Raw genomic sequence first — 15652 nt, forward strand, 5'->3', positions numbered from 1 at the left:
GGAGAGGGCTGACTGCCACTTTAAGTGGACTAAATCCAAAGTGCATTGGGATGTACATATTAAAGATACTAAAGATACTGTTGTTGTTAAGGGCAACTAAATGCAAGGTTTAGGATTCATGTCTGTGTGACTGAGTTTGAATAAAGAGACATTATTACCCGATTTTAACATAAATTGAATTGAGGGGGCTGTGACCATGGGGGTAAATTGGTAATGTCATTGGATGAGTAACCTTGAGATCCAGGGTCAATGCTCTGGGGATAGGGGTTCAGATTCTACAGTAGTTTTTGGTGGAATTTAGTTGTTACAACAAAGACCTACTGGATGCAGGGGATATATTCCTATGAACAGTGATTCCTACAAACATGGTACACTGTGAAAGTGCATGTGCTGTGTGTAGATTCCATTCCAGGAAGTCAGTTTTCTTTAAACTGAGTGAATTGAGTGACAATAGACTTGCTGTCATCGAAACTGCATAGATGTGCGGAGAAGCTGGTTCACAAAGGACAGACACACAGGCAGCAGGATTTTAATAAACCTGGGATTGAAAACTCGTCTCAGTCAGGGTGACCATGACATTTCTCATTGATTGCTACAAACTGATTTACGAGTGCTGTCCTTCCTCAGCCTATACTGCCTAGCCAGCACCACTCACACCACTCACATCTCACAAGTTCATAGAATCGCAGAATTGCACAAAGGGAGGCCATTGGGCCCATCAGCTCTATTACCTTGTGCCAATCTCCTGCCTTTTCCTTATTTCTATCCAAATAACCATTCATACCCTCTGGAATGTCTCCGTAGAACCTGCCTTCACCACAATTCCAGACAGTGCATTTCAGACTTTAACTCCTTGCTGTAAGAAAAGGTTTTAGTTTGCACTTGTTTTATTTGCACATTCACTTCAAATTTATGCCCTCTCGATCTTGTCTCTTTTCACAATGTGGAACAGCTTCTCGCTTTCTGCTCTGTCCAGCCTGCTCAAGTTCAATCAAATCTCCATCTTCTCTCCAAGTCCCAACTTCTCCAATCTATTGGGAGTCCATATTGTGAAAGAGTAAAGATAAAAACCTAGGAAATTTCATCCAAGCTCAGAGTCTTTCCTGATGAACGACCGCAGGAGCACCGGAAGAGACAGGAAGACGGTACGCTATATTGTTTGCCAGGGCCATGTTAGGAAAACTGCCACAAGGTGGCATAAAGGCCACCCTACCTGGCGCCCAGGCAAGTCGTTTCCTCACTTACCTGGAAGGGATCTTCACCTTCCCATCAGCTGTTCACCTGCCTCAGGAAAGCCCCCAGCCTCTCTGCTCAAGCTCCAGCTAATATCAGGTTCAGTGAATGGCTCTGGGTGGGTTACTCTTCGGAGGGTCGGTGTGGACTTGTTGGGCCAAAGGGCCTGTTTCCACACTGGTCGGGACTCTATGATTCTAACTTTCAGCATCTTGTTAACAGCAGGTTAGGAGTTAGGGTTCTGGTTCGCAGCTGCAAATCCTCATGAGTACATTAATCAATTAATTAATTCAGTCTTTCACTTTACAGCACGAGAGCCCCTGTCTGAATCTTGTGGATACCTCACCACTGGAAGCAGCTGGGTCAAGTAGAGTGGGAAAAGGAGCCTTCAGTGGAGGGGAGAGTTAAAGTTCCCCGTGATTGTAGGCAAGTCCAGCAGAGGGAGCCTATTTCCAGTCTTGCCATTCAGACGATAAACTCCTGCCTGAGATGCTGAGTTGTTCTTACCTGTCTATTTCTGAGAGTAGGGCGATGGTCTTCCATTGGGTTAGCCCATGCTCATAGGTGAATGGTTTGCCATCGCCTCCTGCTGGATGACTGACTAGAAAACTCTCTGGTTGTTACCGCCTGCACATCACAAAGCTGTCAATCAACCTATTTGACTTTCTTACCAACACACCTTCCACAGGCAACAGGTCCTGATGTGGGGTTGGGAACTGGAGCTTCTAGCCATAAGTTCATGTGAAAATTGGAGTTGACTTTAAGTGGCTGTTTGACAGGGCTGGCTAGCTGAAAGTAAGAAGTCACAGGATAAAATCTCCAGGAATATGTAGAACCAGAGTTTGTAACCTTAACTCTCCACCTTCATGTCAGGTCGTTGCTATCGGATACCGGCCTCTGTGGTAACTGTTAGGGCTTGGCGGCTTTAAGAGAAATGTTGCTTTGCAGAAAAACAGATTTATTTGGAAAAATGTTCTTTTATATTTACAATAATAGCTCTGTTTAGCAAGCACTCAGAGTCTGATATGTACAGCGGGCTGACACAAGTGGATAAATGAACAATTAACAAATTACCATTTACAATGGGGAGGATGGGGGCGTGAGCTGGAAAACCTTATACTTATCAGAAAATTACCCTTATTAATATACACTTAACGATACAAGCTTCTGTACAGCTGGAACAGAGGGAGAGTGCTGAGAATTCACACAACTGCAACTTTAAGTGGACTAAACTGTAATCACATTATACAAAACATACCTCCCACATAAAACACCACCACCATGTGACAGGAAACTGCATCGATCCCGCACACACATTTTGACTCTGTGGGATGCAAGTGTCAACAATCCTGAGACATCTCCCTCCTTCCTCCAGAGTAGTGCCAGACTCACCTAAGTCAGGTCTTCTTCAAAATATGCAGCGATTTACTGATATCGGTTTGTTTCTCCGTTCCAAATAGAACTTTCTGAGAGTGTCCCCTGGATGTCACAGTCTCAACAGGTTACAATGTTTGGAGCAAACCTGCTGAGGGAGTGGTGGATCTGGGCATAATTACAATGTTTAAAAGGCATTTGAATAAGTAAATGAATAGGAAAGGTTTGGAGGGATATGGGCCAGGAGCAGAAAGGTGGGACCAATCTCGTTTGACTGTGTTTGGCATGGACTGATTGTACTGTAGGGTCTGTTTCCATGCTGTATGACTCCATGACTATGAGAGGGAGTAAGCCAGTCATTTCATGCTGTTCTTTTCTACCCTGGACACAGAAATGGACTGCAGACACTTGAAAATCTATCAGTTTTGATCACTGAAGGCAGTTATCGGGTGATTGATCACAAATGTTGATAACTACTCTGAGGGGGTGTCTTGAGGCATGGTGGTAGTGTCCCTGTCTCTGAGCCAGGAGGCATGGGTTCAAGACCCACAGGCTCCAGAGGTGGTGTAACAACATCTCTGAACAGGTTGATTTGAAAATACCTACAACTACTCGATGTGGAAGTACAGGGGTGGAAATGTTAAAAGTGACCTGACACCAGGCTATAGTCCAACAGGTTTATTTGAAAGTACAAGCTTTCGGAGCGCAGCTCCTTTGTCAGCTAACTATTGGAGCAGGATACATAGGGTACAGAATTTATAGCAAAAGATCAAACTGTCATACAACTGATGTGATGTATTAGCCAAACTTTGATGGCTGTTACGTGTTGGACTATAACCTGGCGTCAGGTCATTTTTAACTTCTTACAACTACTTGGAGGAAGAGATACTTGAGAGCTCCAACAATATTGCCTCTCCACGAGCTCAGATGGAGTCATATAGACCCTTCAGTCCAACCTGTCCATGCTGATCAGGCTTCCTAAACTGAACAGCATTTGTCAGCATTTGGCCCATATCTCTCCAAACCTTTCGAATTCTTGTACCTATCCAAATGTCTGCAACTTCATCTGGCAGTTCATTCCACATACAAAACACCCTCTGTGAGAAAAGGTTGCCCTTCAGGTCCTTTTTAAATCTTCCCCCTCTCAACTTAAACCTATACTTTCTGGTTTTGGTCTCCTCTACCCTGGGGAAAAGTCCTTGGCTATTCATCTTATCGATGCCTCTCATGATTTTATAAACTTCTATAAAGTCACTCTCAACTTCCTACACTCCAGTGAAAAATGTCCCAGCCTATCCAGCCTCTCCTTATAACTTAAACCCTCTAGTCCTGGCAATATCCCGGTAAATCATTTCTGAACCCTCTCCAATTTAATAATATCCTTCCTATAACAGGGCAACTAGCACTGTACACAATATTTCCAAATGTGGCCTCACCAACAGCTTTTACAGCCAGAACATGTCATGCCAACTTCTATATTCAAAGGTTTGAGCAATGAAGGTAAGTGTGCTAAACATATTCTTAACCATTTGTCTATTTTCAAAGAACAATGTATTTGAACCCCAAGGTCTCTTGTTTGACAATATCACCCAGGGTCGAAGAGTGTGGTGCTGGAAAAGCACAGCCGGTCAGGCAGCATCTGCAGTCCTCACTTTCTGGATTGGAATATGAGGGTGCGAGTTTTAAAATCAAAGTATTAACAAATGTCTTTGCTATGATTATTCAGTGCTCCTGTCAGTTTGGTTAATTAAAACATTAGGTCTTGCTCAGTCTTGGGCACTGTCCTTTGAGACTATGGTGACTTTATTTACTCACTTATACATCTGACAAACATTAAATTGCTCACATGTTTGTGTGTATATATCTCTTTTGCTGTATCCTAAAAAGCACACTGCTTGCATCTTAATGAACATTTGGTTCTGAAATTCTACAGAACACTCACTGAGAGGAAGTGGAATATACAAGGGGCTGACTTGTAATTTAAATTCTTCCCTGGAATTGTAATGGACCTTAAAATTGGAGCAGATTTTTCAACAGAATGCAATCTCTTACAGTTTGTAAGTAGATGACCGACATAATTCTGGAATATTCTATGAAGCATTACATTTGCTTCACAGTTACATATCTTTATAAGCAAATGACATATTCTAGACATAATATTCAGCAGCTGGTGTGTTGGAAATACATGGAAGGGTAAATCGTTCAAGCTTTAGGATTAGAATGGGATTAGCGATGATAATATTTGTATGGCATCCAAATTATTAAGATTTTCACATCACAGTGGTACTGATGCCCATCTGCAGTGCCTTCTGGGAACAATAATTGACTCGGATGTCTTCCGAGAGAATTTTGGCAAGAATTGACAAAGGATAAAAGAAATCACTCCATCAAAGATGTCAGCCAAACCTCTGCGGAAAGAATTTTGTTTATTCCGCATTGTGAATCTCGAAGGAGAACAAAACAGGTATGCTACCAATCGCAAAGAAAAACCTTGCATTTGTAAAACTTTTTAACCACCTCTCAAGCGAGCAACGACTTGAATTTAAGTAGTGCGTTCAAAGTGGGAAATGCTGCAGTGTGCACCAAATCAACAAAATCAACACAAAGACATGTCAAAGAGCTAGGTTTTGAGAAGTATCAGGCATGAGGATAAGGGCTGGAATCTTTCTGGGTTCAGGCTGATGAAGTATATGGTGGGATGTGTGACAGAGATATCTGATAAGTGTCAACTCAGTGTCAGGCTCATCTCTTGTGTACGGTGTATGGTGTGTTGGCTTTCATTAGCAGAGGATGGAGTTTAAGAGCTGTAAGGTTATGCTGCAGCTCTATCGAGTCCTGGTCAGACCACACTTGGAATATTGTGTTTAGTTCTGGTCGCCTCATTATAAGAAAGATGTGGAAGCTTTATAGAAGTGGGGGTGCAGAGGAGATTTCCCAGGATGCTGCCTGGACTGAAAGGCATGTCTTATGAAGAAAGCGTTTATGCCTTTCCCAAGCGGCGACATGAGATCTCACTAGGCAGCGACATCAATTCTCACTAGGCAGCAACAGGTTCTCAGTTGACGGTCATTATTGCTTGTTGAACGATTTGTTAACATCCCAACCTGCCACGCGTTGCCACCTTACTGAATTCACCTGGCAAACCAGCCACCAGGAAAACCCGACAGGCAAACCACAACGGGTTCTTGCTGGGTTCACCTCCGCGCTGGATCTGAAAGATCTTCATGTTGGACCAATGTCTCAGGGCATGCTCCCCGGGCACTGAGCACATGCAGCCCAGCTCCCCGACTTTGGCACCAGACAATTGCTACCTCTAAGATCCTTGTGACACATCTCTGATTCATTTACAGGATGTTTCCATACTTTAATGCTGCACCTCAGGCTGCGATGGTGACTACCATTTTAAAACTGCAGCATGGACAATGTGTGCTCAGGGACACACACACCCTGGACTGGACCAGGCTGTATCTCCAGGCTCTTCACTCACCATCATAGCGCTCACTCACCCTGAGCCTATCTGCATGCTTTGCAACATCACTGCCTCACATAGAATTGCTTTTGGTCACTTTGCCCTTTCAGTCAAAGATACTAGGCTCATACAACTACTGCCTTGCTGTGCTCCGCATAGGAGCCTTAGCTTAGATTAGATTAGATTCCCTACAGTGTGGACACAGGCCCTTTAGCCCAACCAGTCCACACCGACCCTCCGAAGAGTAACCCAACCAGATCCTCTGACTAACACTATGGGCAATCTACCTGACCTGCGTATCTTTGGACTGTGGGAGGAAACCCACATAGACACGGGGAGAATGTGCAAACTCCACACAGACAGTCGCCCAAGGCTGGAATCGAACCTGGGACCTTAATGCTGTGAGGCAGCAGTGCTAACCACTGAGTCTGTGCTGTTTAGATCAGACACAAAACCAGGAAGCTTGTCACAGTTGGAGCAGGCCTCAATCTAGTCAAGGAGGATAGTCTTCATTTAGAGGATTCTGGCACAATACGAGAAAGGGCAGACCCTGATACCAATCTAGGGCCGGGTAGAGTCAGGATCATCTTCTCCTAAGGGGGAGAGGGGCTGAATGGCAGACAGCACACTACCCGCCTTGACTCTTTCTGCCCTAATGGGGCAGTTTTCCTGCTGGAATGAGAGAGAGAGAGAGAGATGAAAGTGGCTGGCACTTTCGGTGCATGTGGAGAGGTGTTCTGGATGAGTCAGTAGGCATCACAGAGGGCAATGCAGCATTAATGGTGTCAGCGGTTGGGCTATGTGTAGGGAATGTGTTGTGTCAAATCGTGAGGAAGTAGGTCCAGTAGCAGAGATGGAGTGAGTGTGTGAGGTTATCAGAGAGAAGGCAGTGGCACTCAGAACAAAGAACAGCACAGTCCAGGCTCTCGATGTTGTGCCGACCTTTTATCCTACTCTAAGATTAAACTAACCTACACACTCTTCATTTTACTATCATCCATGTACCTATCCAAGAGTTGCTTAAATGTCCCTAATGTATCTGACTCTACTACCACCACTGGCAGTGCATTCCACACACCCACCACCCTCTGTGTAAAGAACTGACCTCTCGCATCTCCCCTAAACCTTCTTCTAAACTAGAGACCCAGACAGACACCCGGCGACTATGGCAAGGACTGAATGACATCACAGGTTCTAAAAAGAGACAGTGCAAGATAGCTGACGATGACACATCCCTCCAAGATCATCTCAATGCCTTCTATGCTCGCTTTGAGCAGAATTTTGGTAGAGAGGTAACACTTATTTGGACAAGTCCTGATGAACCTATCCCAACAGTCACTGCATCAGAGGTCGGATCAGTTTTCCTTCATGTGAATCCAAGGAAAGCGATGGGACCAGACGGAATACCAGGTCATGCACTCAGAGAATGCACAGATCAACTGGCAGAGGTCTTCTCGGACATCTCCAACCTCTCCCTTCAGCAGGCTACTGTCCCTGCCAGTTTCAAGAGGGTCAACATCATCCCTGTGCCTAAGAAGGCTCATGCAGCATGTCTCAATGACTACCTCCCAGTGGCCCTAACTTCAGTGGTCATGAAGTGCTTTAAAAAGCTGGTCATGGCATTAATCAACTCCAGCCTCCCCACTACTCTTGACCCACTCCAATTTTCCTGTTGGACCAACAGATCCACATCAGATGCCATATCATTTGCCCATCACTCCTCCCTAGAACATCTTGACACCAAGAACAGCTACATAAGAATCCTACTCATTGACTACAGTTCAGCTGTCAACAGTATTATCCCCTCAAGACTGATTACTAAACTTTGAGATCTCGGACCAAGCCCCACTCTCTGCAACTGGATCCTCAGTTTCTTGACCCACAGGCCACAATCAGTGAAGATTGGGGGCAATATTTCATTCTCACTAACACTCAACACTGGAGCCCCCCAGGAGTGCCGATTCAGCTCCCTACTGTACTCACTGTATACCCACGACTGTGTCACCAAATACCAGACTAATGCCATTTACAAGTTCGCTGATGACACCACCATAGTTGGTTGAATCTGAGATGGCGACGAAACAGACTACAGATGGGAGGTGGAAGATCTGGAAAAATGGTGCACTGAGAACAACGTAGCTCTCAATGCCAGCAAAACCAAGGAACTCATTACTGACTTTCGACAGGATGTTACTCATGCCCCCCTACACATTAACAGCACAGAGGTGGAACGAGTGGAGAGTGTCAAGCTCCTGGGAGTGATCATCCACAACAAGCTTTCTTGAACTCTTCATGCGGACTCACTGGTTACAGAGGTCCAACAATGTCTCTTAGATTAGATTACTTACAGTGTGGAAACAGGCCCTTCGGCCCAACAAGTCCACACTGACCCTCCGAAGAGCAACCCACCCAGACTCATTCCCCAACACCTAACATTACCGGCAATTTAGCACGGCTAATTCACCTGACCTGCACATCTTTGGACTGTGGGAGGAAACCGGAGCACCCGGAGCAAACTCACGCAGACACGGGGAGAGTGTACAAACTCCACACAGACAGTTGCCCAAGGTGGGAATTGAACCCGGGTCTCTGGCGCTGTGAGGCAGCAGTGCTAACCACTGTGCCACCATGCCGTCTCTTCTTCCTCAGGCAGCTGAGGAAATTTACATGACAGCGAATACCATTGCCAACTTTTATAAGTGCGCCATTTCGCCAACCTTCAGGTCATTGGCAAACTTACTAACCAACCTGCCAGTTCCTCATCCAAATCATTTATAAAAATCACAAAGAGCAGAGATCCCAGAACAGATACCTACGGAACACCACTTGTCACCGAGCTCCAGGCTGAATATTTTCCATCTACCACCATCCTCTGTCTTCTATGGGCCAGCCAATGCTATACCCAGACAGCCAGATTTCTCCGTATCCCATGTCTCCTTACTTTCTGAATGAGCCTACCATGGTGAACCTTATCAAACACCTTGCTAAAATCCATATACACCACATTCACTGTTCTACTTTCATCAATATGTTTTGTCATTTCCTCAAATAATTCATTAAAGTTTGTGAGGCATGACCTGCCCTTCACAGAGCCATGCTGACTATCTCTAATCAACTATGGTTTTCCAAGTAATCATAAATCCTGTCTCTCAGTATCCTCTCCAATACTTTGCCCACCACAGACATAAGACTGACTGGTCTGTAATCCCTAGGCTTGTTCCTATTCCCTTTCTTGAACAAGGGAATAGCATTTTCCAACCTCCAGTCATCTGGTACTATTCCAGTGGACAATAGGGATACAAAGATTATCGCCAAAGACACAACAATCTCTTCCCTTGCTTCCTGTAGAAACCTTGGGTATATCCCGTCTGGCCCAGGGACGTATCTATCTTAATGTTTTTCAAAATTTCCTTCTTAGCATCAACCTTTTGGAGCATATCAGCCTGTTTCACACTATCCTCACAAACGATGAGGTCCCCCTCTATAGTGAATATGGAATCAAAGTATTCAATAAGGACCTCCCTTACCTCCTTCAACTCCAAGCACAAGTTCCCTCCACAATCCCTGATCACCCATATCCTCACTCTGGCCATCCTCTTGTTCCTCACATAGGTGTAGAATGCCTTAGAGTCATAGAGCTTCTCAGCATGGAAACAGACCCCTTGATCAAATTCGTCAATGCCAACCAGATATCCTAAATTAATCTAGTCCCATTTGCCAACACTTGTCCCATATCCCTCTAAACCTTCGTATTCATATCTCCAACCAGATCCCTTTTAATGTTGTAATGGTATCAGCCTCCACCACTCTGACAGTTATTTCGTATACGCACCACCGTCTGTGTGAAAAAGTTGCCCCTTAGCTTCTTTTTAAATTTTTCCCCTCTCACTTTAAATCTATGTCCTCCAACTTTGGACTCCCCTATCCTGGGGCAAAGCCAAAGAACAAAGGAAATTTACAGCCCAAGAACAGGCCCTTTGGCCCTCCAAGCCTAAGCTGATCCAAATCCACCGTCTAAACCTGTCGCCCAATTCCTAAGCATCTGTAACCCTCTGCTCCTCACCTACTCACGCATCTTAAATGACTCTATCATGCCTGACTCTACCACCTCTGCTGGCAACGCATTCCAGATACCCACCATCCTCTGTGTGAAGTACTTGCCATGTGTATCCCCCTTAAACTTTCCACCTCTCACCTTGAAAGCATGACCTCTCGTTATTGAATCCTTCACCCTGGGAAAAAGCTTGTCTCTATCCATCCTGTCTATACCCTTCATGATTTTGTAAGCCTCAATCAGGTCCCCCCTCAATCTCCTTTTACTAATGAAAACAAACCTAACTTAATCAACCTCTCTTCACAGCTAGCACCTTACATACCAGGCAACATCCTCGTAAACCTTCTCTGCACCCTTTCCAAAGCGTCCACATCCTTTTGGTAATGTGGCGACCAGAACTGTACACAGTATTCGAAATGTGGCCGAACCAATGTCTTGTACAATTTTAACATGACTTTCCAGCTCTTATACTCAATACCCCATCCAATGAAGGCAAGCATACTATATGCCTTCTTGACCACTCTATCCACCTGTGCAGCAAACTTCAGGGTACAATGGACCTGCACTCCCAGATCTCTCTGCCCATCAACTTTTCCCAAGGCTCTTCTGTTCATTGTATAATTCGCTCCAGAATTAGACTTGCCTAAATGCATCACCTCACATTTGCCTGGATTGAAATCCATCTGCCACTTTTCCGCCCAACTCTCCAGTATTCTTTGATAGTATATCCTCCTGTATTCTTTGATAGTCCCTTATGCTTTCTGCTACTCCACCAATCTTCGTGTCATCTGCAAACTTGCTGATCATACCAACAGTGCCCTCTTCTAGATCATTTATGTATATTACAAACAACAGTGGCCCCAACACTGACCCCTGTGGAACACCACTGGTCACCTTTCTCCATTTTGAGAAACTCCCTTCAACTACTACTCTCTGTCTCCTGTTGCTCAACCAGTTCTGTATCCACCTAGCTAGAACACCCTGCACACCATGTGACTTCACTTTCTCCATTAGTCTACAGTGGGGAACCTTATCAAATGCCGTACTAAAGACCTTGACAATTCACCCTTTCCATGCCCCTCATGATTTTATAAACCTCTATATGATCACCCCTCAGCCTCCGATGCTCAAGGGAAAATAACCTTTTCAACCTGTCCCTATAGTTCAAACCTACTAACCCCTACAATGTCCTTGTAAACCTTTTCTGAACCTTTTCAAGTTTCACAACATCCTTCCGATAGCTGGGAGACCAGAATTGAATGCAGTATTCCAAAAGTGGCCTCACCAATGTCCGAGATGTCTGCAACATGACCTCCCAACCCCTATATTCAATGCACTGACCAATTAGGGCAAATGCCTTTATAAATAACACATGCCTTCTTCACCACTCTGCCTACCTGTGACTCCACTTTCAAGGAGCTATGAACCTGCACTCCAAGGTCACTTTGTTCAGCAACACTTCCCAGGACCTTACCATTAAATATAGAAGTCTGGCAGCATTTGACGAAGAGTCACACTGAACTGAAAACATTAATTCTGTTTCTCCCTCCATAGACATTGTTCGGTCCGCTGAGTTTCTCCAGCATTCTCTGTGTTAGTTTCAGAGTTCCAGCACGTGCTGTATTTAGCTTTAATTCCAGTGGTTGAACACCATCCATAGCAGCACTTCCCCCCCATTATCCTCAGTTTCTATCCTGGGTTTGCTCAATGATTGAACTTCTGCAGCCCTCTTGGATGGAGAATTCCAAAGATTCACTGCCCTCTGAGGAACACATACAAATCTTGCAGATAAATAAACAAATAAGATAGTAACAACAAGCCCTAGCAACCTGTTTCCTAGGTCCACTATTCTCTCTTCAAGAACTGTGTATGATCCAACCTAGTTGTGCCCTGTACATCAGAGGTGCGCCAGCATTTCTCAAATAAAGTTGTCAGCTTTGGTTCATTTTTTCATTAAATAACTCCTACAGAATTAAAGGAGGCGATTGTGCTTAGATTCTAATTTATAATACGGGTGTATTTGATTTGCTTTGATTTACTATTCTCACATGTACCCAGGGACAGTGAAAAGTTCTGTTTTGTGTATTAAAACATACAAAGTGCATTAGGGTATTAGAACAAAGCAAGGAATGTTATGGCTGCAGAGAAGGTTCACAAAGAGTGAGATCAACATTAAATTAAAAATTTGAGAGGACCACTCAGCAGTCTAATAACAGCGGGGAAGAAGCTGTTCATGAATCTGTTGGTACGTGTGGTTTACCTTTTGTATCTTCTGACCAACAGAAGAGGTTGGAAGAGTAGGAAGGTTCTTTGATTATGTTGGCTACCTTCCCGAGCCAGCAAGAGTATAGATGGAGTCAGTGGATGGGTGGCCCAGTGGCTCCGGGGTTAGACTGTGGCCTTACAGCACCGGAGACCTGTGTTTGAATCCACCCTTGGGCGACTGTCTGTGTGGAATTTGCACATTCTTCCTGTTTCTGCGTGGGTTTCCTCCAGATGCTCTGCTTTCCTCCCACAGACCAAAGATCTGCAGGTTAGGTGGTTAGTCCATTAAATAATGGACTGAGTAGATATAAAGGGGGTAATAGTTCAGACTGATGAATAAAAGGAGCTGTAAAACTGTGCAGTTAGTAAACTCTATCTACAAAGAAGGGTGTCTTGGTATCTGCCTGACGAACTGACTTGGATCTGAGTTGACATCACATCCATGTTTCAAGACTCTTCGACATGTTGCTTGTTTGTAGCATAAAATGATTAAGGAGGTTAAGTGGGCCATATATCCATTGTAAAAGAATCACTGGGAGTGACTGATTAAAAGAAGTGTATCATCTTGACTCCATTTTATTTGAAGTCAGCATTGTGTGTATTGTAATGAATTATAGTGCTAAAATGTATGGAATATAGAGAAAAATGGTAGAATTGGATAATTCATTTGAGCCAACCACAGTGTACTATAATTAGGTTGGAGTTCTAAATCATGGTACCTGAATTATTGTTGTAAAACATACACTCAATAATAAACAAACAAATAATTAAATGAAATTTTAATGTATGATGACAAGAATTATTTTGGATTGTGTAGCATGAACTCATTAAAGACAATTTCTGCAATTTGTAACAATCAATGTCTCTGTTTAACATAAGGAAAAATAATAGGATAGGAAAGCAGTCCAACATTTTAATGGAAGAGGAAGAGCTATAAGGAAAGATTAGAGAAACTGAGGTTTCATAACACTGGAATAAAACAGTTCATGAGTTATCCTATTGAGACACACGGTGTCAAATATTATGAATAAGAATAAATCAAAATATTACTTTTAATTAGGAAGTCAGGACAAAATAATAGAAATTAAAATAAATGTACAGTGAATTTAGTTGTGTACTTGGAAGAATCCATCATTCATGCAGTGCTAAATATTGTCATAAAATCATAGAGATGTACAGCACAGAAATGACCCTTTGGTCTAACTTATCCATGCTCATCAGATATCCTAAATTAATCCAGTCCCGTTTGCCAGCATTTGACCCATATCTTCCTAGTCATATGCCCATCCAGATGCCTTTTAAATGTTATAATCGTACTAGCCTCCACCATATCCTTGGAAGGTCATTCGGTCAGAGTCACAGGTAGACAGGATAGTGAAGTTTGGTATGCTTGCCTTTATTGATCAGTGTATAGGAGCATAGGAGTTTGGAGATCATGATGTGGCCTTACAGGACATTGGTGAGGACACTTTTGGAAGACTGCATTCAGCTCTGGTCTCTTTGCTATAGGAAAAATGTTGAAAGGGTTCAGAAAATATTTCCAAGGAAGTTGCCATAGTTAGAGGGTTTGAGCTATAGGGAAAGGCTGAATAGGCTGGAGCTGTTTTCCTGGAACATCGGAGGATAAGGGGTGATCATAAAAATCATAAAATCATAAAAGTTCATAAAATCATGAGACGCATGGATAGAGTGAATAGTCAAGGTCTTTACACCAGGGTAGGGGAGGCCAAAACGAGATGGTGTAAGCTTAAAGTGAGAGAGGAAAGATTTAAAAGGGACCTAAATGCTGTTTGGAATATTCCTGAAGATTGGGAAGGAGAAAGAAAGCCATTCAGGATTTATTTGGACTATATAATAGGGTAGTTCCAAATCTCCCCAAACCCCACCCCATCCCAGATCCAACCCTTTGACCCGACTGCCCTCTTGACCTGACCTACCTGTCCATCTTCCTTCCCACCAACCTATCACAATCGACCTATTTCCTTCCCACCTACCTTTCCCTAGCCCCACCCCTTCCTCTATTTATTTCTCAGCCCCTTTCCCCCTCCCCAGACCTGATGAAGGGTCCTGCCCGAAATGTTGACTCTTCTGCTCCTCGGACGCTGCCTGACCAGCTGCACTTTTTCCAGTGCCACACTTTTATCAACTCTGGCCTCCAACATCTGCAGTCCTCACTATCTCCCAGTTAAAGTACCAGATGGGCAAAGTTTTGGTTTAAATGGCTTGCCTTTCTTATGTGGACGAGTTAGATTTGAGAGTTTTGTGCGACAGCGAATGAATTAATTGCTACAATTCAGCAATCCTGCAGCAGAAGCAACAACAATAATGCAGTGAAAGAATTATAAATCTACACTCAACTACAGTACAGCTCAGGACTAATGGAGGGAATAAATAAAAGAGAAAAGTCTCGGAGCTGTGACCTTGAGAAAAATGGAGTATCATTATATTCTGAGTCATAGCGGTCTTTTATCATTTGGATGCTGAAAATCCTTGCACAGAGGCACATCAAAATCTATGTGTGTTGAGCAGCACTTCTTCAAAAAAATATCGAGTCACACAAAGGCAGCAAATATTTGTAATGGTGAATCTTGTGGCAATATCACAGAATAAAATAAAATAAAATTCCAAAGTTGCTTGAAGGAATGATGCCAGTGGTTTTCACTGAGACAAATTGTCCACAACTACAATGGATGCTCTTCCATTCACGGGATTTCCAAACATGCTTGTTCTCTACTTGGACCTAGATCTCAAGGCCCCAGTGGGCCAACGATTAATCTGTCCCTCCGAAATTTTGCGCAAGTGTTACCCTGTTTGTTTGGAGTAGATTAATGCCATTATTAATGTAATGGAGAGAGGAATCTCAACAAACCTGCTAATCACTCGTGTGAAACTGGGATCTTATGCTTTTCAAGCAACTTCAAGAAAATGTGGAGCAATATTTTAATGCTGATGAAATAAAATCAATTGAAAACAGATGCTGGCGATTTGAAATAAAAATATAAAACAGATCTAAGGGGCAACTTTTTCACACAGAGGTTGGTACGTGTATGGAATGAGCTGCCAGAGGAAGTGGTGGAGGCTGGTACAATTGCAACATTTAAGGGGCATTTGGATGGGTATAGGAATAGGAAGGGTTTGGAGGGATATGGGCCGGGTGCTGGCAGGTGTCACTAGGTTGGGTTGGGATAACTGGTCGGCATGGAAGGGTTGGACCGAAGAGTCTGTTTCCATGCTGTACATCTCTATGACTCTGTGAC

The sequence above is a fragment of the Chiloscyllium plagiosum genome, unplaced genomic scaffold (genome assembly GCF_037043375.1).
Source record: "Chiloscyllium plagiosum isolate Xiang-an unplaced genomic scaffold, Cpla_swu_hap1 HiC_scaffold_14, whole genome shotgun sequence".
NCBI lineage: Eukaryota > Metazoa > Chordata > Chondrichthyes > Orectolobiformes > Hemiscylliidae > Chiloscyllium > Chiloscyllium plagiosum.